The 26,983-nt window shown below is 37.1% G+C and overlaps 1 pseudogene; it reads left to right on the top strand.

Annotated features, from left to right (window-relative positions):
- LOC120222111 lies at window positions 1-25,858 on the top strand (annotated as a pseudogene).
- Window positions 25,859-26,983: the final 1,125 nt, after the last annotated feature.

Raw genomic sequence — 26,983 nt, 5'->3', positions numbered from 1 at the left:
ATGAAAGTGCTTATTGAGCTGAGCTCTGGGAAAGTGCACAAGGATTTATCCAAAGGTCAGTGAATGTCGTAAGAAATGCTGTTCATAAGGAAAAGTAGTTACTATAATGAAGTTAAAAAAGTTTTACCTAAAACTCAGATTTGAAAAATACTTTGTTTTTCTATAATATCTCCTTTGTTCTTGACTTCTTCCTTTACCAGAAAACCTGGGGTGGGTGGGGTGGGGATGAGTGCAGGTGAGAAGGTTTTGAAACTTAAATTCACCTATTTTTGATCTCTTTGCTTCCTCTGCGTCCAAATTGTCCACCTTCTCGTTTGTCTTAGGTACTGAGAGTCTCAAGTTTACCTGGAAGTGAGCTGGCTAAATCAGTGTATGATTAAGGATTTAAAAAATGGTGAAAATGATTTTCCAAGTGTTTGTACAATTTGCAGCCCTCATTTGTTGTACTTGGGAGTTCCAGATCCCTCCCATCCTCATCCAGATTTCCTATGGTCTGACTCTTTAATTCTAATAGGTCTTTAGTGGTACCCCATTTTGGTTCTAATATACATGTGCCTCATGATTAATAATATTGAGAAGTTTTTTCTTAATTTTTAAAAAATGTTTTATTTATTTCTAGGAGAGAGAGACAGCATGAGCAGAGCAGGGTCAGAGAGAGAGGGAGACACTGACTCTGAAACAGGCTCCAGGCTCTGAGCTGGCAGTCAGCACAGAGCCCGACGCGGGGCTTGAACCCACGAACCGCGAGATCATGACCTAAGCGAAAGTCGGACGCTTAACCGACTGAGCCACCCAGGCGCCCCAATATTGAGCAGTTTTTATATGCTTATATATTATCTTGTATATCTATTTTGGTGAAATACTTCAATCGTTTTTAAACTAAGATATTTGTTATCTGATCAGTGAGGTTTGAGAGTTCTTTATGCATCCTGGACCCAAGTTCTTCATCAGATATATGATCCGGGAATATTTTTATTCCCAGTCTGTGCTTTCTAATTTTCAGTTAAACAACTGTATTTTTCAAAAAGCAGACTTTTTTTTTTTGCTGTGATAAAGAGCAATTCATTGATTTGTTATTCTGTAGATAGTACTTTTTGTGTCATACCTAGAAATATCTTTGCCTCACTGAAAAACACAAAAAGATGCCTCTATGATTTCTTCTGGAAGGTGTAGAGTTTTAAATTCTGTATTTGTGTTTGTTGTCCATTTGGAATACGTTTTTAAATGGCCCAAGGTGTAGAGTTAACTTCAGGTTTTCTGCATAAGGAGACTCCATTGTTCCAGTGCTATTTGTCTACAGTTTCCTTTCTCCACTCCATTGTCTTTGTCATGGATATGTTGCCAGTGTAGACATGTGTCTATTTCTGGACTCTGTTCCCATCCAATGGTCTATTTGTACGCACATGCACTGATACCACACTATCTTGATCACATCTACTTCTGCTGTCAACTCAGGTCATGGCAGTGTCCCTGGGAAACCAAGGTAGCACAGACCTGAGCCCCCGCCTGTGTGGTTGCTTTCTCATCTCTTTCCTCCACCCCACCCACACAGGCCCCCGACGGTGCTGGGTTGCCTGCTTAGAACCGCACAGCAACCCAGAGCTGCCCGGCACAGGCTGGCTCCTGCAGATGGAGGTCTCAACAGCTCCTGGTCCCCACGGCAGCAGCAGCAGCAGCAGCACACCGACACCCTCTGAGTCCTTGACCATCCAGAGCAACTCACCTGTACCCCGGAGATCTTGCCACTTGCCCAGGAACTCGGGAGCAGCTTTCCCGCCCAGACAACCCAGTAAACTTCCACTGAATTATAGCTTCGTCACCAAGAGGCGAGTCCTCTTTCTAAGTGTGCTCTTCTTTTCGTGCTATCCCATAGCCCTGGTTCTTTTAGAACCTTTTAGAGTTCTCTCTTTGTGTTCATTCTTATTTATTTATTTTGAGAGAGAGAGAGAGGGAGAGACAGAGAGAATCCCAAGCAGGCTCCACATCATCAGTGCAGAACCCGATGTGGGGCTTGAACCCACAAACTGCGAGATCATGACCTGAGCTGAAATCAAGAGCTGGACCCTTAACCAACTGAACCCACCCAGGTGCCCCTCTCTCTCCATGTTTTAACTTGCCCTCCTATGGTTGCTTTATATTAATTTCTTTCTAGTATATAAATAATATATGTATTACTATATATAAAAATACTTCAATTAAAATCTTCTTTACCTTGTGGTTTCTGTCTCCAGATTGGATACAGACTGATCCAAGCTTTTCCCGTCCTTCTACTTCTACCCAATTTTTGTCTTTATATTTAAAGCACATTACTTACATTCATTGTATACTCATGTCCTGCATTTCTACAAGTGAAAAACTTTGGGGTGTTTAGGCCACTTACATTTAATATGACTATTTATATTATTAGATTTAAATCTGCCATCTTGATACTTATTTAATATCAGTTTTTGTTGTACTTTGTTCCCTTTTTTCTTTTTTTGACTATTTTAATAGTTGAACTGAGTATTTTTTAAAATTATCCCACATTATCTCACTAACTAGCTATAACTCTTTGTTTTGTTTTTCTTTTGTTTTAGTGGTTGCTTTGGGGTTTAGAGTATACACAGTTAACTCATCACAGTCTATCATTACATGACATTATATGATTTCACACACAGGGCAATAAGCTTTAACAGTATATTTCCATTCCTCCCCTGTCCAGCTTCGTGCTATTTTGTGATACACTTCACTATTTTTATATTTATTACAACTTTAGTCTACATTGTTAGTCTGTTTGTTTAAATAATACATCACCTTCCAAAAATGTATACAATAAGGAATATTTTATACCTTTGTATACATAGTTCCCATCACAGGTCCTCTTCATTCCTTTGCTTATATCCAGATTTCCATGTGGTGTGATTTTTCTTCTTCCTGAAGACCCAGCTTTTACTTTCCGTATAGTGCAGATCTATTAGAGATGACGTCTCCTGGATTTTGTCTGTCTGAAAGTATTTTGCCTTTGCTCTTTAAGAAATTGTTCATGGGGTATGGAAATCTACACTATAGAATTCATTGAGCATACAATTTAAAGAGATGATCTCACTGTCTCCCCAGTCACTTTCTGTATGATAAAATATATGCTATCAACCTTATTTTCTTCCTGTTTTTTTTTCCTGTTTCCTTTTAAGATTACCTCTTAATCTTTGGTTTTAACTAATTCAGTTACATAGATGTATGTAGTATTCCTCATGTTTATGAAGTTTGGCTCCACTGTGCTACTTGGATTTGTGAGTTTATAATTTCAATCACATTTGGAAAAAAAATAAGCCTTTTTTCCCCAAATATGTTTTTTCTGTCTTGCTTTCCTCCTTTGAGAACTCCAATTACAAGTGTATTAGGCTTTTTTCTTATTTTTTTCAAGCTTATTTATTTATTTTATCTCTCTTCCTCTCTCTCTCACTCTTTTTCTCTCTCTCTCTCTCCCTCCCTCTGGGAGAGAGAATTCCAAGAATGCTCCACAATTTCAATGTGGAGCTCAATGCAGGGATTAAACCCACAAACCATGAGATCATGATCTGAGCTGAAACCAAGAGTCATATGTTTAACTGACTGAGCCACCCAGGCACCAGAATTAAGTTTCTTGCAGTTGATCTCACAATTAATTGATACTCTCTATTCATATATTCTTTCCTCTCTCTGTTATTCATTTTAGATAGTATGTATTCCTATATCTTCAAATCTCTTTACCTTCTTCTGCAATATCTAGTCTGCCATTAATCTCATCCAGTGTATTGTTCATCTTAGACACTACAGTTTTCATCACTAGAAATTCAGTTTGAGTCTCTTTTATACTTTCTTTGTCTATATTTTTTGAGCATGTAGGATACAGATATAACAATTGTCAATGTTCTTACATTGTGATTCTAACAGATGTCAGTTCTGGGTCGGCTTTCATTGATTGATTACTCTTCTTTCCAAGTCATGCTTTCTTGCTTCCTTTTTAAAAAAAAAATTTAATGTTTTATTTATTTCTGAGAGAGAGAGAAAGAGAGAGAGCAGAGTAGGGTCAGAGAGAGAGGGAGACACAGAAACGGAAGCAGGATCCAGGCTCTGAGCTAGCTGAGAGCACAGAGCCCAACGTGGGACTCGAACCCACAAACTGCGAGATCATGACCTGAGCCGAAGTCGGATGCTTAACCAACTGAGCCACCCAGGTGCCCCTGTTTTCTTGCTTCTTTACACACATATGTCACCCATATCAATGTGAGAATTTGTGAACTTTACCCTCTTAGGGACTAGATATCTTTGAATTCCTCTAAATATTATTGAGTATAGTTCTGGGGTTCCATTTAGTTGGAAATAGTTTGATACTTTCATGTTTTCCTTTAAGATTTGTTATGGGGACCAGAGCAGTTTTTGGTCAGAGCTCATCGTTTCCCACTAATGAGTCAGGACTCTGCTCTCTCTCTGTGGACGCCTTGTGGGCATGAGTGTCTGATTTCTGTCGTAGGAGCAGCACAGTTGCCAGCCTTCTGTGAGCTCCTCATCCCACTCTTTCTAGTCATTTTGATTGATCCTTTTCATGGCCTCAGAGAGTTTCTTCCCACACAGATGCCGATCAGAACTCTGATGAATGGTTCACAGGAAGCCTCTTGCAGGTCAGTGGAGCTCCCTCTGCATATCTTGCCCCCCCATCCTGTGAATTCTCTCTGCTTCAGTCTCCCCTGACTCTCAGTTCTGTCTGCTCAAATCTGGGAGTGTGCCTGGCTCTGCCCAGGTTTTCTTTCCCAGAACCGTGGTCTTCTCATTCCTTCAAGGGGATGAAACAGGGCAATTGTAGGGCTCACTTATCTGCTTCCTGTCCTTCAAGGTGTTCATTTTCAATTGCTGCCATCACAAATTAATACAAACTTAGAGACTTAAAACAACACTACGTGTTTTCTACAGTTCTGTAGATGAGATGTGCAGACATAGGGTGGCTCAGCTGATTCTGAGGTTACAGTCTCACAAGGCCAAAATAAAGATTCTGGCAACACTGCATTCCCTTCTAGAGGCTCTAGAGTACAATCTATTACTTGATCTGTTCATTTGTTTTTGGCAGAGTTTATTTTTTGTGGCTTTAGGACACATGTTTCTCACAGTTTCTAAATGCTGCTCATACATCCTGGCCAGCACCAACTTCAAAGCCAAGCTTGGTGTGTCAAGATCTTCCAGGCTCCTACTCTCTGTGATCTTGCCTCATCTTCTGCCTCTTCTCATCTTCTGCTGTGTCACTCTTATAGACTCTTCTTCCTTCCTCTTCTGTGATTACTATGGGATCCCCTTGATGGCCTAGGATGACCTCTCTGTCTCCAACTCAGCTGATTAGTTCCCATAATGCAGTCTACAGAGTTCCTTCACAACAGGGCTTGCTTACATTGTCTGAATGGATAACCAGAGGATGGTATTTTCAGAGTGTCTTCCTTAGAATTCTGGCTATTACACTTAGAATCACTGACCTGTTTGGGTCTAATATCCATTGCCTTGAAAATTGATGTTTTTTTTAATAATTGATCTGGTATGTTTTTTGTTGTTGTTGCCGATGTTGCAGATGGGATTGAAAATCTATTTCCTGCTACTCCATTTTGGATAGAAGGTAATAATATCAGTGTTCAAGCTTTCTGTGTTTCTCTTATCTCTGCCTCTCCAAGACGAGGTCTATGTGCTGCCATAAGAAGTGGAGAAGGGGCTGTTGACAATACAAAGGAACCTTTCTTTGTTCTTGAACTTCTACTTATTTCTATCACGCAGCACCTGGATAAGTCTGATCCCTGACATCTAGGTGCCTGTGAATACACAGCTGGGTTTACTGATTGTGTTGTCTTCGTAACACCTACTGTGAAGGGCACCTGAGTGGCTCAGTCAGATAAGCATCTGACTTTTGATTTCAGTTCAAGTTATGATCTCAGCTTTCATGAGTTCAAGCCCCACCATGTCAGGCTCTGCACTGACGATGTGGAGCCTGCTTGGAACTCTTTCTCTGCCCCTCCTTGCTCTCTCTCTCTCTGTCTCTCTCAACAAATAAATAAACATGAAAAAAATGACATCTACTGCAGAAATCCATAGTTTTAGCCCTCAGCTGTAATGTAGAATTAGCCACACACTCTGTTTTCTATGTCCTAACCCTGGTTGTTGGCTGGAGAATGATAGAACAGACAAGCCCCATCCCTCTTTCCCGACCCCAGGTCTCCACTTGCAGGAAGAAACTTCTGACTCTCTGAAAAACCACGCAATGGCTGTGTGTAATCATGATTGTTACCTTAGAAAAGTCGATTCTTGGACTTTGCTTTCCCAGTGCTGGGCTTAGGTCCTACATTGTTTGTCCAGAACATCGGATCGCAGGGTTTCTCTTAGATGCTCACAACCTGCCTCAGAAACATCTGCAGAAGACTGACATCCAGGTCTTGGGTTTATGGTGTCGTGTTCCTAGTCTGTGAGTGCTGCCTTCAGAATTCTTTCCTTTTTCCCACCAGTCCTAAAATCTTCCTGTGCTCCTAACTTGAACAGAGAAAGAAGACTTGCTACTTTATCTTGGGTAGATTTACTGGAGAAGTATTTTTTCTTTAGTTCTTCTTAATGATAATTTCTTATGATATGGAAAGAGAAGCCAAGGTAAAAAGGAAACACAGAAACCAAAACAGGCCCCAAGCTCCCAGCTGTCAGCACAGAGCCCATCGTGAGGCTCAAACCCACGAACCGTGAGATCATGACCTGAGCCAATGTCGGATGCTTAACCAACTGAGCTACCCCGGTGGCCCAAAAGTATGTTGATTAATTTTAAAATGCGCTTAATAAAATGTCACAAAACAAAATCTATAAAATTATAAAGTCATATGTCAGCAGATTAATGCCTTTCTGTCCTCTCAAATAATATCTAAGGCATTTCTGCAAGTAGATCAGGGCTTGTAAAATAAATACAGACAATGGGTAAAATGTCAGAATGTTCATGGAAATAAAAGGGCACAGGGGATAAGTTGACCCGTTCAATCCTGCATTACTGAATTGAGACAGCAATAAAAAGAAGAGAAAATAAGGAGCCAGTGGGGGTAGAGGTTTCTGACAGAGAGTTTTTGGAACAAAGTGTAGAGATCAGAGAAATAGTCTCCAAAGCAGCCATTATGGTCATTTAGAAGACAAATGAATGAAAACAATTATTTTTCTACATCAAGCAATGTGTACTATCATTGTATCATGGAGACAATTCACCAAATGTTTCTATATTTTTCAATGCTTCTTGCGAAGGTAACCTTATCACAGATGAATCACAACATAGAAGCAGGAACCCAATGTTATTCTGATTATGTATTTACAGCTAGACCCAGTTGATAACTTTAACATAAGGTCAGATATCTTTCCTCCAAAGAGATTCCACTGGAACTCATATGAATTTTTAAAATTTCATTTATTCAAAATAATTAATATGGAGTTAAAATCTGATATATATACAATTATACACATTATATAATTATTTCCGGTCACATATAAAACACGAAATGGAAAATAGCAGCAAATTAATGGAGAGAAATTCCTAGCACATAGCAATGGTATGGTGCTTTATTCCAACCAAATGAAAACAGGTGAAGGATGTAAAGAATGGTATTATGACCAAATTGATCCACATTGAAGAATAGAGAAATTTATTAGAGCTCAGGGAGGTTGATACCAGACCTTATATGCTTCCCTATTTTTAATTCCAAAGCCAGAAAAGGGGGATTTAGAAGTAGGCATCTCAGAGGTGATTTCCCTCCTATTATCACTGGAGTAGGGTTAATCCCTTTGAATAACAAAAATAAGTTTGAAAGAATGACTTGCTTTTCTAACACTTTCTGTGAAAGTCCTTTCCCTACCTCTATTGTCTGTTGGCAAGAGTCTTTAATAACATTTATCTTTTGACCTTTTATCCATCTGCCCTTTGAGTTTATTTGTACCAGCCCTGTGAAGCCATGTGGTACAGAACAATCTAGTAGGTATTTTCTCTGTAAATGAAAACCCCCTCCAAGCAGCTTGCCACTCTACAGGACTGTACTTTTTCTGTAAGCTTCTTCAGACAACAGGCAAGTGTAAAGACGCAAGTGTAAATTATAGATTCAGGTTATTTCTTCTTCATTATTTCCTTTTTTTCACTTATATCTGAAGAAAATCCACATCATCTCAAAATACAGAGCTGAGTATCAAATCACTATATATGTCATCTACAGTTATGCTCAAGAAGGTGGGAGAAATTTACTTTTCCACTTAACTAACAAGCAAGTTTGAAGGAGACTGTGTTAAATGAAATAACCATAAACTGTGAATATGTTCCTCTTTTTCTTTTTATTATTCTGTCAAAAGGATAGAAAAAAATCCCAGATGCAGTACTGGCTTATTTCCAAACTCTGTCATCAGATTAGTATTCAACTTAATGTTCAGGGGTTTAGCCATTATAATTAATCATCCCCTAAGTGCAGAAAGATACTTAAAACTCTGTCCCTACTCATTATTTAGATTTTTAGTTCTGTAGTGAAGGGCCTCAGAAAAAAGATTAATTAAGTCAAACACTTTGGGGTTATTCTTCCATCATTGTGCAGAGGATTTACATACATAACTGGCATTAGTGGTGGTGAATATTCCTCCCATAATTCCCTAGAATATCAGTGAAACCAATGAGTGCCTAAGTGAGTTTGTCTAGCAATAAAATACGAGCCCAAATTATCCTAATGACTGTTTCCCATATTCTGCTTTTATTATTTACCTTTTTTTGGGTACTGAAGTAATAACCAAACAGTTTTCACAATTAAGGCAGAATTTCATTTTAGGAAAACTGAGAACTTATTTCAGCTTGGAAAATGACTAACTCTATAACCAAGTTACTTCTATATATCACTGAATCTCAATTTGCTCAGCTAAAAAAAAAATGATGGGTTAAAATTATAATCTCTAAAATTGCTTGTCATTTAAAAATACCATATTTTGCTATGTAATGTGTTTAGACCTAAAATGAACCTTATGGGGGCGCCTGGGTGGCTTAGTCATTTAAGCATCAGACTTCGGCTCAGGTCATGATCTCACAGTCTGTGGGTTCGAGCCCCGCGTTGGGCTGTGTGCTGACAGCTCAGAGCCTGGAGCTGCTTCACGTTGTGTGTCTCCCTCTCTTTCTGCCCCTCCCCCTCTTGCTCTGTTTCTGTCTTTCAAACATAAAATAAATACATAAAAAATTTAAAAAAAATAAAAAGTAAAATCAACCTTATGTATTAGAAATTCAGAATCTGGAATTTGTTACTTGGAGTGAGGTAAACAGATTACAGATTTTCATTTTGCAAATGCTGATTGCAAATGCATAAAATCTGTCCTTCCACGTGGAAAGATAAATCATTTGTCAATATCTCATTTTCCATTTATGGAATTCAGCCTGATGTTGAAATAATACAGAGACTGTCTCAGCAAGTAGGGAAGATTCCATGCTATGATGAGACACCAAATTGTCAAAGCAAACTTGAGAAAGAAGAACAAAGCTGGGACTATCACACTTCCTGATTTTAAATATATTAAAAATGGTAGTAATTAAAACAGTATAGGACTGACATAAAAACAGATATATAGATCAATGGAAGAGAATAAAGTCTAGAGATAAACTTCATATACAGTGATTAACTCACACATGATCAATTATTCTCAACTCAACTGCCAAGACTATGCAATGGGAAAAGGATAGTCTCCTAAACAAATGATGTGTGGAAAATTGGATAACCACACACAAACCAATGAAATTAGACCTTTATCCTACACCATACACAAAAGTAAAGTGAAAATGGATCAAAGACTTAGAGACAACTACAACTTAAACTGTAAAACTATTAGAAGAAAACAAAGACACTGGGGGGGAAACTTCACAACATTGATATTAGCAAGGATTTCCTGGATATGGCACCAAAGGAAAAACAAAAATAGACAAGCGGGACCCTATCAAACAAACAAACAAAATCTTGTGTACAGCAAAGGAAATTATCAATGAATTGAAAAAAAAAAAAAAACATAGGCTTGGAAAAATATTGGTAAACCATGTATCTGCTAAGCAGTTAATTTGCAAAATATGTAAGGAGTCTTACAGCAGCAAATAAACAACCCTATTAAATGGGTGGAAGAGATAGCCAAAAGTATATGGAAAGATGCTCAACATCACTACTTCACAGGGCAATGGTAAACAAGATATCACTTCACAGCTGTTAGGGTGGCAATTTTCCAAAATCCAAATAGATACAGATAGGGATCATATGTATATGCATATATGTATATACACACACATATATATATGTATGTATATATAATAGATAGATGATAGATAGATAGATAGATAGATAGATAGATAGATAGATAGATAATAGGTATAGAGGGGATGTGGAGAAATTAGAACACATGAACAATGTTAGTGGGAGTGCAAAATGGTGCAGCCACCATGGAATATAGTGTAGAGGTCACTCAAAAATTAAAAACAGACCTAGCACACGATCCAGAAATCCCTTTTTTGGGTATACATCCAAAAAATTGAAATCAATTGCAAAGAGATATCTTCACTGTCATGTTAATTACTCCCATGCAAACAATGCTGTAATAATCATGGAATTGCTGGTATCTCTTCGACATTCTGATTTCAATTCTTATATATATATATATATGTATGTATATATATATATGTATATACATATATATATAAAATGTATATATATATATGTGTGTGTGTATGCATACAATGTATATATGCATATAATCATACCTGTTCACACACAGACACACACACACATACAAACTGGAATATTATTTGGCCTTTAAAAAGACAGAAATCCTCTCATATGCAACAGCATGGGTCAATCTGGAGGACATTATGTTAAGTGAAATAAGCCAATTACAAAAAGGTAAGTATTGCATGATTCCACTTACATGGGGGTATCTAAAACAGTCAAACTCATAGAAAGAGAGTAAAATGGTGGTTGTCAGGGGAAGGGAAGTGGGGATATATGCGTCTAAAGTCTCAGTTTTGCAGGATGAATAAATTCTATTGATCTGCTCTATGACAGTGTGCTCAGAGTTAACACCATTGTATTGTGTGCTACAAAGCGTGTTCTGAGGGTAAATCTCATGTTAACTATTATTACCACAATTTAAAAACATCGTGAATAAGAGAGGCACAAACAGCTTAACTAACATTCTAACATTCTAGTTGTATACTCCTAATATTTCTCCATTACCATACTATGTTTTTCAATGTAGTTCTTCCTCCAGAATATTAATTCTCCCTATACTCTAGGACTCATGTCAAGTCACTCAATTAAACAAATCAGTCTGGAAAATTCATACCATAGGAGAATCTGACATTCTCCTATATTTTTCCTTCTACAGCTTTATTTACCTCTATGGACTCCATTTATCAAAGCATAAAACATATATGGGATTGAAAATGTTTAGATTTTACAGCTGTATCTATATTTTCAACTAGATGCCTGCCTCTTTTAAACTTCTAAAAGAAATTCCACCTATGCTTCACTCTCGAGTTGTTAGATCAAAAATCAAAATATAAATCAATATTATATCAAATATGTTAACTTTTAAAACTCTAAATGGACATAATAAAATATGCTTTTTTTTGTTTTCAATGCCAATTTTTATTTTTTATGTTTATTTATTTATATTGAGAGAGAGAGAGATTGAGGAAGGGACAGAGAGGAGAGAGAGAATCTAAAGCAGGCTTTGTGCTGTCAGTGCAGAGCCCTATGAAGGACTCGAACTATGAACTGTGAGATCATAACCTGAACTGAAATCAAGAGTTGTATGCTTAACCAACTGAGCCACCCAGGAACTCCTCGACTCACTTGTTTAAATGTTAGGTTCTTAATTCACCCTAGTCTATCCAGGAAAATCACTTTGCCTATATCACCAAAGACCATGGAGGACTCTCTCAAACTGGATTTTTCCCAAGTAGAAAACCACATGTAGGGAACTTATTAGACAAACCACAGGTACTGGCGGTTATGTATTTAATGTGTACATTTTTCTACCTAACTAGATTGTAAGCATTTGGATGCTGTGACCAAATGCTATATTTCTTTGATATCCTACCACAGGGGTTGGTAAATTTACAGAGGTAAATAGTAAATATTTCCAGCTTTGCAAGCCGTACCATCTCTACTGCAATGACTGTTTCTGCCATTTTAGAGCAAAAGCACTATAGGCCATACATTAACAAGTGAACGTGGCCATGTTCCAATAAAGTTTTATCTACAAAAAACAGAAGTAAGTTTGGCCTTCGCACAATAGTTTACTGATGCTTTCTTTTTGGCATACAATAACACATGATAGAAATGGACTTAACCTCAAAATCAGCATAAAGTCTTTTGTTTAAATTTTTCAAATGCTTATTTATATTTGAAGGAGAGAGAGACAGAGCGTGAGTGGAGAAAGGCAGAAAGAGAGGGAGACACAGAATCTGAAGCAGGCTCCAGGTTCCAAGCTGTCGGCACAGACCCCGACACGGGGCTCAAACTCATGAACCATGAGATCATGACCTGAGCTCAAGTCAGAAGCCCAACCGACTGAGCCACCCAAGCTCTCCAATAATCAGCATAAAGTCTTATTTGCATTTTCACATTTTTTCTGCAACATTTTTTTCTACTTTGTTATAATTGATAGTCTAAGCTGTACTATTGGCCTTTAAATCCATGCAGAAACTGTCAACAAAATTTTATATATTAGCTAATGTCTGTCATAGAAAAATACAAACATGTAGGGAAAAAAAAATACCCAGAAAGCCTATGGCGGTAGCAGACTCTTATAGTGCATATTTCCATTTTGTTTGTTTCTGTTTTCCCAAACTACTCCTATCTATATTACATTTAATTGTATAACAAAAATCATCATTTTAGTAACACAATAGATGAGATTGTACTACATGGATCAGATACGTGTGAGAGTTAATACAGGTATTCACGGTTCATTACTTAGAAAGCAAACTTTAAACATACACAAAAGACATCCCATGCTAAGAAAAATACCGGTTGTGTTAAAAAAAAAAAAAAATGATGCGCCATGCAATTATTTTAGCTGGTCTCGTTCCACTCTGTGATATCATATCACAATAATCTGAGGACTTTAATCATTTTTATCATTTGAAGACTTGTTCTGATTTTCCGCACCCCTGAAACACTATTTTGAAGATATTTGTAAGATCGTACTGGGTAAAGTTAGCTCTGTCTTGTTGCTATAAGCCAGAAGTGCAGGCTACTGGTTGCAAGCAATTCCATAGCTTGAGAAGTGTTTTTGTTGTTTTTATTGTGCAAAACAGTCTCTACAGGAAGCTGACTTGGGTTTCATTTATTAATTTTTTGGTTCATTCAATTGGAACTCAAAAAGTTACATCAGAAAATAGTAATGTAAAAAATATAAAAATATTTTATATTATATATGATATAATATATAATATATTTATATATTATATATATTTTATAAAAATATAAAAATATAAATGTAAAAAAATAAAATACTTTTTTAAATGTTCTTCTATACCATTATACTTTTCAGTGTATTAAAGATATAATTATGTTCTGAGGAGTATATGCTTTGAAAATAAATACATCTACGTGTTCTTATATTTGTTTTTGGATATTTGCTCTTATCTGTATGCCATTGTTTTGAAATCTTTGTATTGGATACTGCTTGCTTGCTTGGAATTCAAATTTTTAGAAAGAATGCCATAAGGAAACTTCTTGATTCTAAGAAAAACATTTTTTCCTTAATAGAAGGAGGATGGATCTAAGTATCTTTTCTTCATTTTCCAAGATTTTTTTTCAAGAATCTAGAAAATAAATATGGGAATTAGCATAATGTATAACTTATGCTCATTTGAGCATTAACAGTTCAACCTGTGTGGGTTTCAGTAACAAAATGAATTATAAGAATATAGCAATCAGAGTTTGATAAGCATAAAAAGGCTGAAATATTACTGAGAATCCAGATGGTTTTCTCACTTTATCTCTCACTTCTATTTGTTTTTCTTCCTGCATGTCTCTCCAGCCACTGCTTTTTCCTTGTCCACCGGCAATCTGATTTGTCTTCTTTTCGTTGTTTAAATGATAAACTTGGTTACCAAGAAGGACTGTATTTACATGTCCTCAGTTTTATCCACTCAGAAAGGTAATGATTCTGAATCTAAGGTACACACGCAGATGATCTCAGCTTGTATCACTTCTGTACCGATCAGCTGTAGACTGTGTGGGGTCATCACAGAGGCTGTCTGCTTCTCAGAGACTCATGAATCAAGGAAAGGTCGCTAGTCACCAGATATGGTGTGTGGCAAAGGAACGGTTTGTGCAAACAAATAAAAACAAAACAAAACGAATGAGAGGTATTCCCTCCTATTCTTTAAAAAGTCTGTAAAGAATTGAATTATTTAAAAAATAATGCAGTGCTCTAAAAAAATATATTTTAGTTCTTTGAAAACTCAAAAGCAAAAATATAAGTTAAAAAACATAATTACCTCCTATAAGTACATCTCTATATATTATTTATTAAGTAAAGAAATAGCCTATTTTTTCCATATAATTTTCGGAGGGATTTCATAACTAGCTTTGCAGAATCCTTAAAAATGATGGTATAGGGGCGCCTGGGTGGCTTAGTTGGTTAAGCGTCCGACTTTCGCTTAGGTCATGATCTCGCGGTTCGTGGGTTCGAGCCCCACGTCGGGCTCTGTGCTGACTGCCAGCTCAGAGCCTGGAGCCTGTTTCAGAGTCTGTGTTTCCCTCTCTCTCTGGCCCTCCCCTGCTCTCTCTCTCTCTCTCTCTCTTTCTCCCTCTTTCTCTCCTAGAAATAAATAAAAAAAAATATTTTAAAAAAATGATGGTATAGCTTTTCTCATCTGATGTTCTAGTGTTATGGATAATGTTACTGTGTTTCTGAGCACGCGGAACATTCTTTGCATTTCTGGGCCAAATCTCATTTGTTAATAATATACATTTATTTTAATAACGAAGTCGATATTTTTATTATTGCCTTACTCAGGTTTCTGTAATTATGTGTGCAAGTCAGGTTGCTGTTTCCTTGATCTCAAACAAGTGAGAGGAGTGGTACTTCCTAAAGGATTTCTCTGGACTATCAGACTCCTCGTGTCCGTGGTAGGTTTTAGTAGTCATCTAACGTAAAAGCATTTGCGTGAGATGCTCCTGCCATGATTTTTGCACTTTGCTCCCGAGGTACCATTTTCATCTGTTTTTCCTCTTGCTTAACAGCCTTCTCTACCTCCGTCTTTTGTTAACCTAGTTCCTTCAGACACAGGATTTAGTTCCTGGGTCCCCATGTTTCCCTGTATCCTTCTTTGGTAAAATCATCCATACTTTTGGTTTCAGCTCATTTAGATGTTGAAAATTCCAGAATTTGTGTGTCCAGCCTGGTTCCTCCTCATGAATTGCCCAGTGCTTCTAAAACAGTCCCTAGTATATGATGACAGTACATATTTTCTATTGTCTTTAATGCACCTGCCTTTCCCTGATGAAGAGCGATGCGGAGTATCTTTTCAAATACCTGATAGCCATTTTGTAGTCTTTGCAGAGAAGATGTCTACTCAAGTGATTTGCCTATTTTTTAACTAAGTTTTTTTTTTTTCTTGCTCTTGTAGGAGTTCTTTACGTGATTTGAATATGAATCCGTTAGTAGATGTATGGTTTAGAATATTCTCTCTCATTCCATTGGCTGTCTCTCCACTCTATGAATTGTTTCCTTTATGGTCATAGCAGATACTTTTTACTTTAATGTAAACTCATTCGTCTACTTTTTGCTTTTATTGCCTGTAATTTTGGCATCCTGGCCAAAAAAACCCAAAAAACAAACAAACAAACAAACAAAAAAACACCAAAAAAGAAAAAACCATTGACCTGACCAATGTTAAGAAGAACCAACATGTTTTCCCCTGTTTTGTCTTCTCGTAGTTTTATGGTTTATTCCAACAGAGATGGCTCACAGATCTGTTTTTCGTGTTACTTCATTGATTAAAACTTTCAGACAATGATAAGCACTAATGAAAATTACAGGAAAATTGACTTCTCCCTGGCATGTCACGGACAAGGAAATAGAGGAACAGACAGATGCGTTAGTTTTTGACCACATGGCCTGTTTGTCACAAGCCAAGAATAAACTCTTGCTTGCTTCTTTAGCTCCAAACTGCGCTCACTGTAATGAACTTTTTTCCTTCTTTTTGTACAATGTGCTTCTTATAATGGGTTACAGACTATGAAAATCATAAGATTTCCTCTTTCATTTTCAAGAAAGAGTAAAGGAACTTTTGGTAAAATTATGTGACAGTTTCACATTTTCATATGATCATTAACTTCCAGGCAAGTATATAATGCCTCTCACAGCCGATTTATACATTATCTCTATTTATTAGGTTTGAATGTCTATTTTACGATGAAACAAATGGTATCAAACATGTATCACTTATGCAAGTAAATATTATAATCCTATTTCCATTCTACCTTGGAAATGTCATTCCAAATACAAAAATTAGATTATTTTGCAGGAGCAATTATCCACGTGAATGGCTTCTCTATACCCACTGGGACTGCATTACACAGTGTGAGGAGGAAAATGAGAAAACTCACCATTTGGGCCAGTGAGGCTTATATACAAACATCTTACCTTCTGATGATTAAATTGTGGTTTTGATCTCATTGTTTCTTTCCATGTCAAGTAAGACAATAGAACTTATTTTATTATTGAGACATTAAAATATCATGAAGACATGAAAATCCATTTCATTTATAAGACAATATAATCTATTTTTCATGTTTTAAAAGTTTCAATAAAAGTAAGTAAATTAAGTGGAAGTCAATAATGTTAAGCACAAGTACTAGCGTAGTGGCTGACAAGTATTAGATTTCCAATAAATTGCAATCCCTTTATTTCCCTTCTTTTGAAACTTATCCAAGATTTTTAAAAGAAGAAAATCATTTTTTAATCATTCTATATCCTGAAAGATAATAGATATTTAAGATGTCCATTTGCCCAGAAGTTTTGAAGATGAAGAATTTAACAAACTTACGTTTTCAGTTAGAATCTATAGGTCTAAATATTTGAGAAGATTTAATTTTTAAATGGGTTTACTTTCTGATTGAGGAATACAAATCACAATGAATGAGTAGAAAATAAAGTATCCTTTACTATACTTCAAATTCCTCAAGCTCTGAGTAATTACTGTTCTTGGGAGAAAAATGTGTAATTATTCACATGAAAATTTATTTGACAACTTCTGTGTGAGACTTTTTTTTTTATAAAATAGGAGTTATATTTGAAAATATAAGTTATGTTTTGAGCTCCAGGAAGTTTATTTGTGCACTTGTGTTTTTTTTTTTTTTTAATGTTTTATTTATTTCTGAGAGAGAGAGAGAGAGAGAAAGAGCATGATCAGGGAATGTTCGGAGAGAGAAGTAGATACTGAATCTGAAGCAGGATGCAGGTCTGAGCTAGCTGTCAGCACAGAGCCGACGTGGGGCTCGAACCCACGAACTATGAGATCATGACCTGAGCCGAAGTTGGATGCTTAACCGACTGAGCCACCCAGGCGCCGCATGTGTTTTTGTTGAAGTATAGATAATGCACAATTTCACACAGTTTTTTATTCATTTCAGGTTTACAGCATAGTGATAGGACAATTCTGTACATTACACATTGCTCACCGCCAGAAGTATAGTGACTGTCACAGCACAAACTTATTACAGTGTTAGTGGCTATATTCCCTGTGCTGTGCTTTTCATCCCAATGACTTATTTAATTTATAACTAGAAGTTTGTACCTCTTCATCCCCTTCATTTTTCCTATCCGGGCAGTCACTATGGAAAAACACATGGAAGTTCCTCCAAAAATTAAAAATAGAAATACTACATGACCCAGTAATTTTACTGCTAAGTATTTACCCCAAGAAACTAAAAACATTAATTAAAAAATGTATACAAGCCCTTAGGTTTATTGCAACATTATTTACAATAGCCAAGATATGGAAGCAATCTGAGTATCCAAATATGAATGGATAAAGAAGATGTGTCTGTGTGTGTGTGTGTGTGTGTGTGTGTGTATGCATGTGTGTGCGTGTGTCTATAGTAGAATGTTACTCAGGACAAATGCTTTACACCACTCTATGAAAATAATTAGCCAAAAGCATGTTAAATTTATTACTAGAACTCTTGTGCTGAGCACTATGTGAATTACTTAGTATATATCTCAACAAGAAGATAAGAGTAAAGAGAAACCATAAATGAGTTTGTAACTTCCCATATACTGCACCAAAATTATGGAGGACAAATTACTTCAGTAAAACCAAAATCACTTTTCATAAAATTGTGAACATTTTAAAATAGATTCTATTAATTAGTTAAGCCAAACAAACAATTAGCTAGATACACAGAGCTGTGTTCTAAATTTTAATCATATATCCTCTGTGACTAAATTAACTATTAAATTAAACTAAAATGGATAGCTCAGGATACTATGGAGATGCTGCAAGCCCTTGATGCCTTGTTCATGAGACTATGAGCCTGTATAGCCACATGCCATGGAGGTCTCATGGAAAGGTTCAGAGGAAGGCCCCAGCATGCTAAGTCATCTCACTAATGATTTGGCTTCAACAGACGTCAAATACACCCAGGTAGGAAATATGGCATTATAGTTACACTGAGATTTAAAATTTGTTTCCAGCATGTAAAGATTTCCCTGGCAGAGTATTTGTCATTATATCTGCTGCCACTCAAAGACAATTAATTGTTTAATTCTCAGTTTATCACCAGTTACGAAATGTAGAAACGGTTTCTAAATATATGACATCTACTAACATAAATGAGTGTTCAAGAAAACCGTGATTTTAGTTCTTGAAAATTGCAAAACATATTCCTATCTCATTATTACATGTGATTGTTTTCAGTTTGCTAGGATATTTTCATTTTTCTCTTTCTTACTGGGATAGGAGGGGTGGGTGAGAATTTTCAGTCTTAAAGAAAAACATGGGCACCATTCTACAGTAGAAAAAAACCTCTGGAACAGCTCTGTGGTTCACCTTAATAATAAGGACAGACACGTCAATCTGATAACAATTATAATGTGGAAAAGAGAATATATGAGATAGTCTGGTGATAAAGAATATTCTGTATCATTTAGAATGTGTTATGAAAATCAAGATCCCAGTTTTCAGTTATGAGCTATTAGTGTGAGTGTTTGAGTATGTGTATGAAGCTTTACAGAAGGATATGAAGATTTTAAATTTCAGAAAATAAGCCATCTAAAATATAGATGCTTATCGGATATATGTATTTTTAATTTATAATGTTTACTTGTTTTTGAGAAAGTGAGACAGAGCCCGAGTGGGGGAGGGGCAGAGAGAGAAGGAGACAGAATCTGAAGCAGGATAGAAGCTCTGAGCTGTTAGCACAGAGCCCGAAGCGAGGCTAGAACTCAAAAGCTGTATGATCATGACCTGAGCTGAAGTCAGACTTAATCGACTGAGCCACTCAGGTGCCCCAAGAAATATGTACTTTTAAAGTACTTGAGTCCAAAATCCAAGCAGTTATACCAGTTAAAGCCTGAAGACTGAGTTTTGATGCTCTTGCCTTGGGGTCAGGTGAAGAGATATGAAAACAGTGGCTGAAACACAGTAATGTTGGAATTTCTCCTCAAAAAACTATAATCGCAAAGCCAACATCCCATGGTGACACTCATGACAAGAAATCAGGAAATGAGAGGACAGGGTACAAATGCCCGGCTGCACAAGACTTGAGTGGCATCAGCATCTCTTCGGGAGGAGAGAGGGGCCAGCTGACCTGTGATGGCTGTGAGCAGTGGAGCCCCAAACTGCCACCAGGCACGCGCTGGAACGTGAGCAGGACAATGTGAGAAAACTCTACCGAAACGGTAGATTTTTTTTTCATATGCTAAATTGTGGCTAAATAGCATGAGTCCGTGACTTAAGATGATGTGACAGGAACAATCTGATGTCTAGGAAACCTGCAGAATCCCCACAACAGAGTCCCACATCGAGGAGAGACTGTCTGAAAGAGAACCTCAATTCATTACAAAAGGAACGACAGGGGCGACAGCAAGAGTTGGGCATGATTAAAATCAACAAAGGAGGGGCGCCTGGGGGGCTCAGTGGGGTGAGTGTCTGACTTCAGCTCAGGTCATGATCTCGCAGTCTGTGCGTTCGAGGCCCGCGTCGGGCTCTGTGCTGACAGCTCAGAGCCTGGAGCTGCTTCAGATTCTGTCTCCCTCTCTCTCTGACCCTCCCCTGCTCATGCGCTCGCTCCCTCTCTCTCTCTCTTGCTCTCTCAAAAATGAATAAATGGTAAAACTTAAAAAAAAAAAAGTAAACAAAGGAAACTGCTGGAAGATTTCAAATGGTAAGGGACCATAGTATTAAGGAATTGACGGAAATTATAGGGAAGGCATTAGAGCCACGAACCCACACAAACTCTCACAGCCCACTCCCTCTCCCTCACATACCATACAACTAACTTAATGTAGAGAAAGAAAAAAATAGCACAACACAAATGATCACAATGAAATCCCCTACTCTTCCTTTTCTTTCTTTTTTTAAAAGATATATTGACATGGAATAATGACCCTGGAGGAAACGGAAGCCCTCCAAAAAGGCACGGCAAAGAACAGATGTTCCAAACAAGCTAAAATAAATTAGGAAAACAATAGAAGATGTAAAACATTAGCGTAAATCCGAAATAGAAAAACTCAGAAATGAGGTGGTAGCATATGGAAACGATGTGAAATAAATGAATAACAATATTAACCTGGGCACACGGATGATTTCTTTAGATTAAAAAAAATTAGACAAAGGGAGAAAGGCTTTTTAAAATAAAAAATAAAGAAAGAGCAAAAAAGGGAACCAACTAAAAGTGACTGGTATAGAATATGTGTGAAGACTGTCCAATAGATCTGTCAAAGACGACCTCAAAAAAAGCCAATGCAAAGAAACAAAAGTTGCGATTTCTCAAAAATTTCTCGAAAGCAATCTAATCCGTTAGCAAAACCCCACTCAGCTATAAGTAATGTAGGTCATCAATACTTTACCCACATCTAAGATGCCCTTATAAAAAGGTGTAACATAGGGGCACCTGGGTGGTTCAGTAGGTTAAGCGTCCGACTTCAGCTCAGATCATGATTTTGCAGTCGGTGAGTTCAAGCCCTGCATTGGGCTCTGTGCTGACAGCTCAGAGCCTGGAGCCTGCTTTGGATTCTGTGTCTCCCCTTCTCTCTGCCCCTCCCCCACTCATGCTCTGTCTCTCTCTGTTTCTCAACAATAAATAAATGTTAACAATTTTTTTAAAAAAGTGTAACAAAATATGAAAAAGAATATTAGTTGTTTAATTTTAGTTTTTTTTTTTTCAGATAGTCCAGTTTGTTGTAGTTGATATGCATGACCTTTTCCTCAAGAAGAATCCTACGGAATCCTGCTTTTTCCTTCTCAATATCCTTAACTCTTCCATGAAATGTGTTGCCAGATACTGGTCCTTCTTTCACCTTGACTCTGGCATAAATAGTCTTTGCATTTTTTTTTTTTTTTTTTCAAACTAACCTGTCTTCCTCCAGCACACTCCAGGGAATCACTGACTCAGTAAGCATAGCATTGAGTTTCCCTCCGTGTTGTTCACACTGCAGTGAAAAAAGGGAAAAAAAAATAGCGTCCCAACCTTTGTGAGTCTCTTGCCCACTGCCCATGTGCTCTCATTTTTAACTCGCTCTACAAATATTTGTCTTTCCAAGCATGATGATTTCCTCAGATGGGTCTGACCTAGCCGGCGAGGGCGGCCGAAGCTGCTGCTACTTGGAACATTCTGCAGTACGAGAACGAGCCCAGGTTTGGGTTTCAAAAACACTCGGGCTTAAACCTCATCTCTGGCTCCTACTAAACATATAGCTTAAGTAAGGAACTTAATCTTCCTAAGCCCCATTTCCTCCGCTATAAGAGGGTTTTAATGATATTTTACTCCATAGTTTATTGTGGGGTTAATGGGGCAGCATATGAAAGTGCTTTGTAAACGAAGAGTGCCTCACAGGTTTAAGGTTACAGGACCACTGAAAAGGGCCACATTTCAGTGTGTCTGGTATGGAATTCATCTAACAGTTATTCAAAAAGCATTTATGAGATGTCTGTGAGCTCCTGGGCCAGTGCCGCTGCTGCACCAGCTCCTAACGATCCCAGTAGGTCTCCTCTTCCACCCTGATGTTCATAATTTTGCCCAGAGTGCTTCATCTACCCACCCACGCATTTGCAAAATCTCAGTGTCACTTGGAATCATTTCTTTTTCCTTTTTGTCAATATCCAGTCAATGTCATTTGGGTTTTCCAATGTTTACTTTCTAAAGTTTCTGAAGCTCTTCCATCATTTCCTTTATTACACTTAGATCTCTTTAAGGAAACCAAAAATCTAGAAAGTGGGCATTATGCAATTATATTTGGAAATCGCCCCATTGTGTTCAAAATTAAACAAACATATTGCAAGTCTCTATTTTCACCAAAAAGATGCTAGAGGTTCTAGAATGACTTACTTCAATGTATTTAAGGCAAATAGGCAGTAGAACAAGCTAACAGTGCTTTTAAGGTCAAAAGGCTATGGCAAAATGGGCTGGCTAAGAAGCTTATATTCATAAAGCTTTATATATATATACATATACATATATATAAAGCTTTTATATATATAAAGCCTAATATATATATATATATATATATATATATATATATATACATATACATATATATAAAGCTTTTATATATATAAAGCCTAATATATATATATATATACATATACATATTAAGCTTTATATATGTCTATAAAGTCTGGGAAAATGAATAGCCACATTGCAAAAGGATAAACCAGACATTACTATAGGCAATTTCTCACGATGAGCCAAAAGAGAATCCTTTATTTATTTATTTTCACTCAGAAGGTGAAAACTGATTCAGGGAAAATAGAAGGAAATAGATAATTCACTTTTGCTTCACTAATGCTTGATAGATACACAAAAGTTAAATAAGGCTTCTCTGTGGCATAGATTTTACATGGGATTCAAAAACTGAGGAAGTTGGGTGAGAAGAAGTTCTCTTTAAAATCAAACAGGTTTGGAGTACCTGGGTGGCTCAGTCAGTTAACCGACCGATTTCAGCTCAGGTCATGATCTCACATTTGTGACTTCCAGCCCTGCATCTGGGTCTATGCTGATAGCTCAGAGTCTAGGGTCTGCTTCAGATTCTGTGTCTCACCCTCTCTCTGTCCCTCCTATGCTCATGCTCTTTCTTTCTCTGCCTCTCAGTAATAAAAAAAAATTATAAAATCAAACAGAGTTGTTGGGGCACGTGGGAAGCTCAGTTAGTTAAGTGTCCCACTCGTGATTTTGGCTCAGGTCATGAACTCATGGTTTGTGGGTTCGAGCTCCACATTGAACACTGCACAGAAAGTGGGGAGCCTCCTTGAAATTCTCTCTCCCTGTCTCTCTGTCCCTTCCCCATACCCTCTCTCAAAATAAATAAATACACTAGAAAAATCTAACAGAATTGTTAAACATCTCTTATCAGAACTTAGTGCAAAAAAAATTAGTCTGGTCATGCACACAAATGCATGCTTGAGCGCCATCTTTGGACACTGATGGGCATAAGTAACCCTAGAGATTCACTGGGGGTGGATGTAAAGACCGTACTGCCTCTACCCTGTTTTCCCCCTTAAGGAGAAGAGGTTCCCAAAATGGCCCCAAAAGAACCATTTAGAATTGGTTGGAATGTTTCCTGCTGGAATGGTTCCTAGGGTATCTTCATTCTCTAAGTAGATCATAGTCTAGAGTTAATAGGGGTGACATGATTAATAGAAATAATAATCAAATGAAAACAGTAGCAAAAGGAATAATCTACAGTTTCTCCTTTAACATAGCAAAGTTGTGGGGCACCTGGGTGGCTTAGTCGGTTAAGCGTCCGACTTTCGCTTAGGTCATGATCTCGCGGTTCGTGGGTTCGAGCCCCACGTCGGGCTCTCCGCTGACTGCCAGCTCAGAGCCTGGAGCCTGTTTCAGTCTGTGACTCCCTCTCTCTCTGACCCTCCCCTGCTCACGCTGTCTCTCTCTCTCTCTCTCCTAGAACTAAATAAAACATTTAAAAATAAATAAATAAATAAAAGAAAGAAAACAAAAACATAGCAAAGTTGTTGAGTTCCCTCTGACTGAAAAGTAGAAGTTCGCTAGGCTCAAGCCACCTTGAAAAGGTCATAGTCTGGGAGAATGTAAATTAACCAATCTGATCTCTGGGAGAAATAGAGAGAATCTTCAAGAACTATGCCAAATAAGTATCAGGACTAGATAATTTCACAGCATGTTCTATCAATTTTTAAGAAATACAATAAAATGTAATTCATTTACTATTGTGAATGAAGTATCTAAGAATAAACATAACAAGAAATGTGCATATTTACATAAAAATACTTTAAAATACCACTTTCTCTGCCATGGAGAATTGGAACAGAAAAAAATAAAAAAAGGAACTTCATTGTTTAAAAAATGAAGTTAAGATTACATCGACATCAAAAATAGCTCAAAAACTTACTGAGTGGGCTCATATCCTTTTCTGAAGCCAGACCTTCACAATCTCTAAGCCATGACAAGTCATCTTGGATCTTCATTTGGATAATGTCATTGTAGAAGGCAAAGGTAACAATCTCTTCCATGGCTAAGTGAGTTCAAAGATCTCAACAAGGAAAAACAGCAGCAGAATGGAGAGAAAACCATCACTTCAAATTCCAAAATAACAAGGCCTTCGGGGTAGTCAAAAAGATAAAACCTACCAAGCCCTCAGACCACTCGCTCTGTGTCAGGAAAGTTAAAGATGCTAGAATCTTCTACGAAGGCATAGATCTATAAAATGGGTCCATAAAAGTGACTAAGTTAGTCAGCAAGGAACCTTCTGACATTCATGCTATATCTGAATCATAGCCAAAGAAAATTTCCTTTCAGGGGAAGATTTTAATTCCATTGACTTGGAAGAAGTTTCTTCTCCAACTGATACTGGAATGGACAAAAGAGACACCTCGACAGAGTGCCTTTCTCTTGACCCAGAAGAGCTAAGAAGACTGAGTGATAAACAATAGTTCTGCTACAAAAATGCAGGTGGAGCCAGCCCTGCACTTTTCAGGAACAGAAAATAATGCTGAACTGAATGGAGCCCTAGTTTTAGAAATCTGTGGAAAGCAAAATATAGTGCCAGGCATGGACAGGCAGTCAGGTTCCCCAGAAATCCAAGTAGAAACCACTGAACATACATGAATGCACATGAACATCTAGACAAAGTTAAACTAATTGAATATTACCTTCATAAGAAGAAAGAAGGATCACAGTTATCTGAAAAGTTGCAGAAACCAGAATTAATGATGCCAAAAGTATTGAGCCTCCCTCAACTGAAGACAATAAAGAGCTGGATAAAACCTAGGTGAAAGAGTGCCCCTCCCACAGGAACTAGCCTTCTTCTGGCTGTGGAAGCAAAAGGAATAGTCTTCAGACAGCTCTTTAGAATCTTTTCTGGATAACACCTGCCAAGGTGCACAAATGGATAATAAGTCTAATATTGAGTTATGGCTTCTGAAAAGAATTTGGGTACCCATTGAAGATAGACTTATTTCAAAAGAAGAAAAAAAAACAAGGCCCCACCCATGTTTCTGTGGATTAAAGTAGGAAAGCCAGTGAGAAAATTCCTTGTCACTCATACTGCAGCCGATGTGGAGCAGTATGATAAATGAAGAAAGTAGCCGGAGTCCCGGTTTGCTGTTTCTCTGGAGAGCCTGTGTTAGCAGCTCTCTGAAATATAAGAAGATATCATGTGCCCCACCCCCGGAAGAGGTGTGTAGTCTTGGGCTGCCCTGCTCTGGTCAGTGGAATAATGAGTCAGGGAGTCAAGTGGTGATGAATGCAAATTTCTAGAAACAGTGTGCTCTGGTATGAGATTCTTTATCCATTTGAAACATAACTTCTTGATTTGAAAAATGAGTCATGGTGTTAAGTGATTAGATCACTAATGAACAAACAATGAATGCATACATCCTGGCATGAACCGGGCTACTTGTAGGTAAATATGACTGGGACACTACCTTGATAAGCTTATGAAATCTGATGAAGCAGTTTCTAGCACTTTCTAGAGACTTAATATGATTGTAATTTATATATTTGGATAATAGTCTATGTAAAAAGAACAGTCATTTTATTTTTCTTAATACAAAGAGATTATTTTCTAGTTTAGAAAAAAACAATAATTCCTGTTCAAATTAAAATTTTTCTTTTTTTCTAATTAAAAAATAGCTTAAAAATAGCCCAAATAAATCATAGATGAGTCATTCTTTTCAATATCAATGAAAAATATTTCAAAAAAGTATTAGGAAACTGAATCCAACTTCAACATGGTATTGAAACATCACAACCCAATAGTATTCAAGGTATAAGGTCAAGATGCTTTGGTTTTAGAATATTTTATTCATTTTAGTAAGAAATGAAAGTAAAACAAAAAACTTATTATCTTCTCATTGTGTATTCAATAAGCAGTTTAAAATGCATAATCCATTCTTTATAAAAATTCTTAATTAAATTAGAATAGATAATTGCTTTCATAACAGATAAAATGAATCCCTATCTCTTTAATGGATAAAATAAAAGTCCCTACATTAACATTCTCTTATTGGTCTGAAAGCATATGAAAGCTTAGAAGAAGCATGATCTTTAAAGTAAGAATAATAACAAGAGTACTTTCTTATTTCCTCCTCCTCCTCCTCCTCCTCCTCCTCCTCCTCCTCCTTCTTCTTCTTCATTATTATTATTATTATTCATTGTTCTGATATACAGTTTACTCTGGCTAAATAAGAATAGAAATGAAGGATAAAAATCTTAATGGAGACTTTGGCTTTCATGAAAGAAGGTGGAGTAAA

The sequence above is a fragment of the Hyaena hyaena genome, unplaced genomic scaffold (genome assembly GCF_003009895.1).
Source record: "Hyaena hyaena isolate Hyena2069 unplaced genomic scaffold, ASM300989v1 scaffold_842, whole genome shotgun sequence".
Lineage (NCBI taxonomy): Eukaryota > Metazoa > Chordata > Mammalia > Carnivora > Hyaenidae > Hyaena > Hyaena hyaena.
This window is presented reverse-complemented; position numbering and strand designations above follow the sequence as displayed.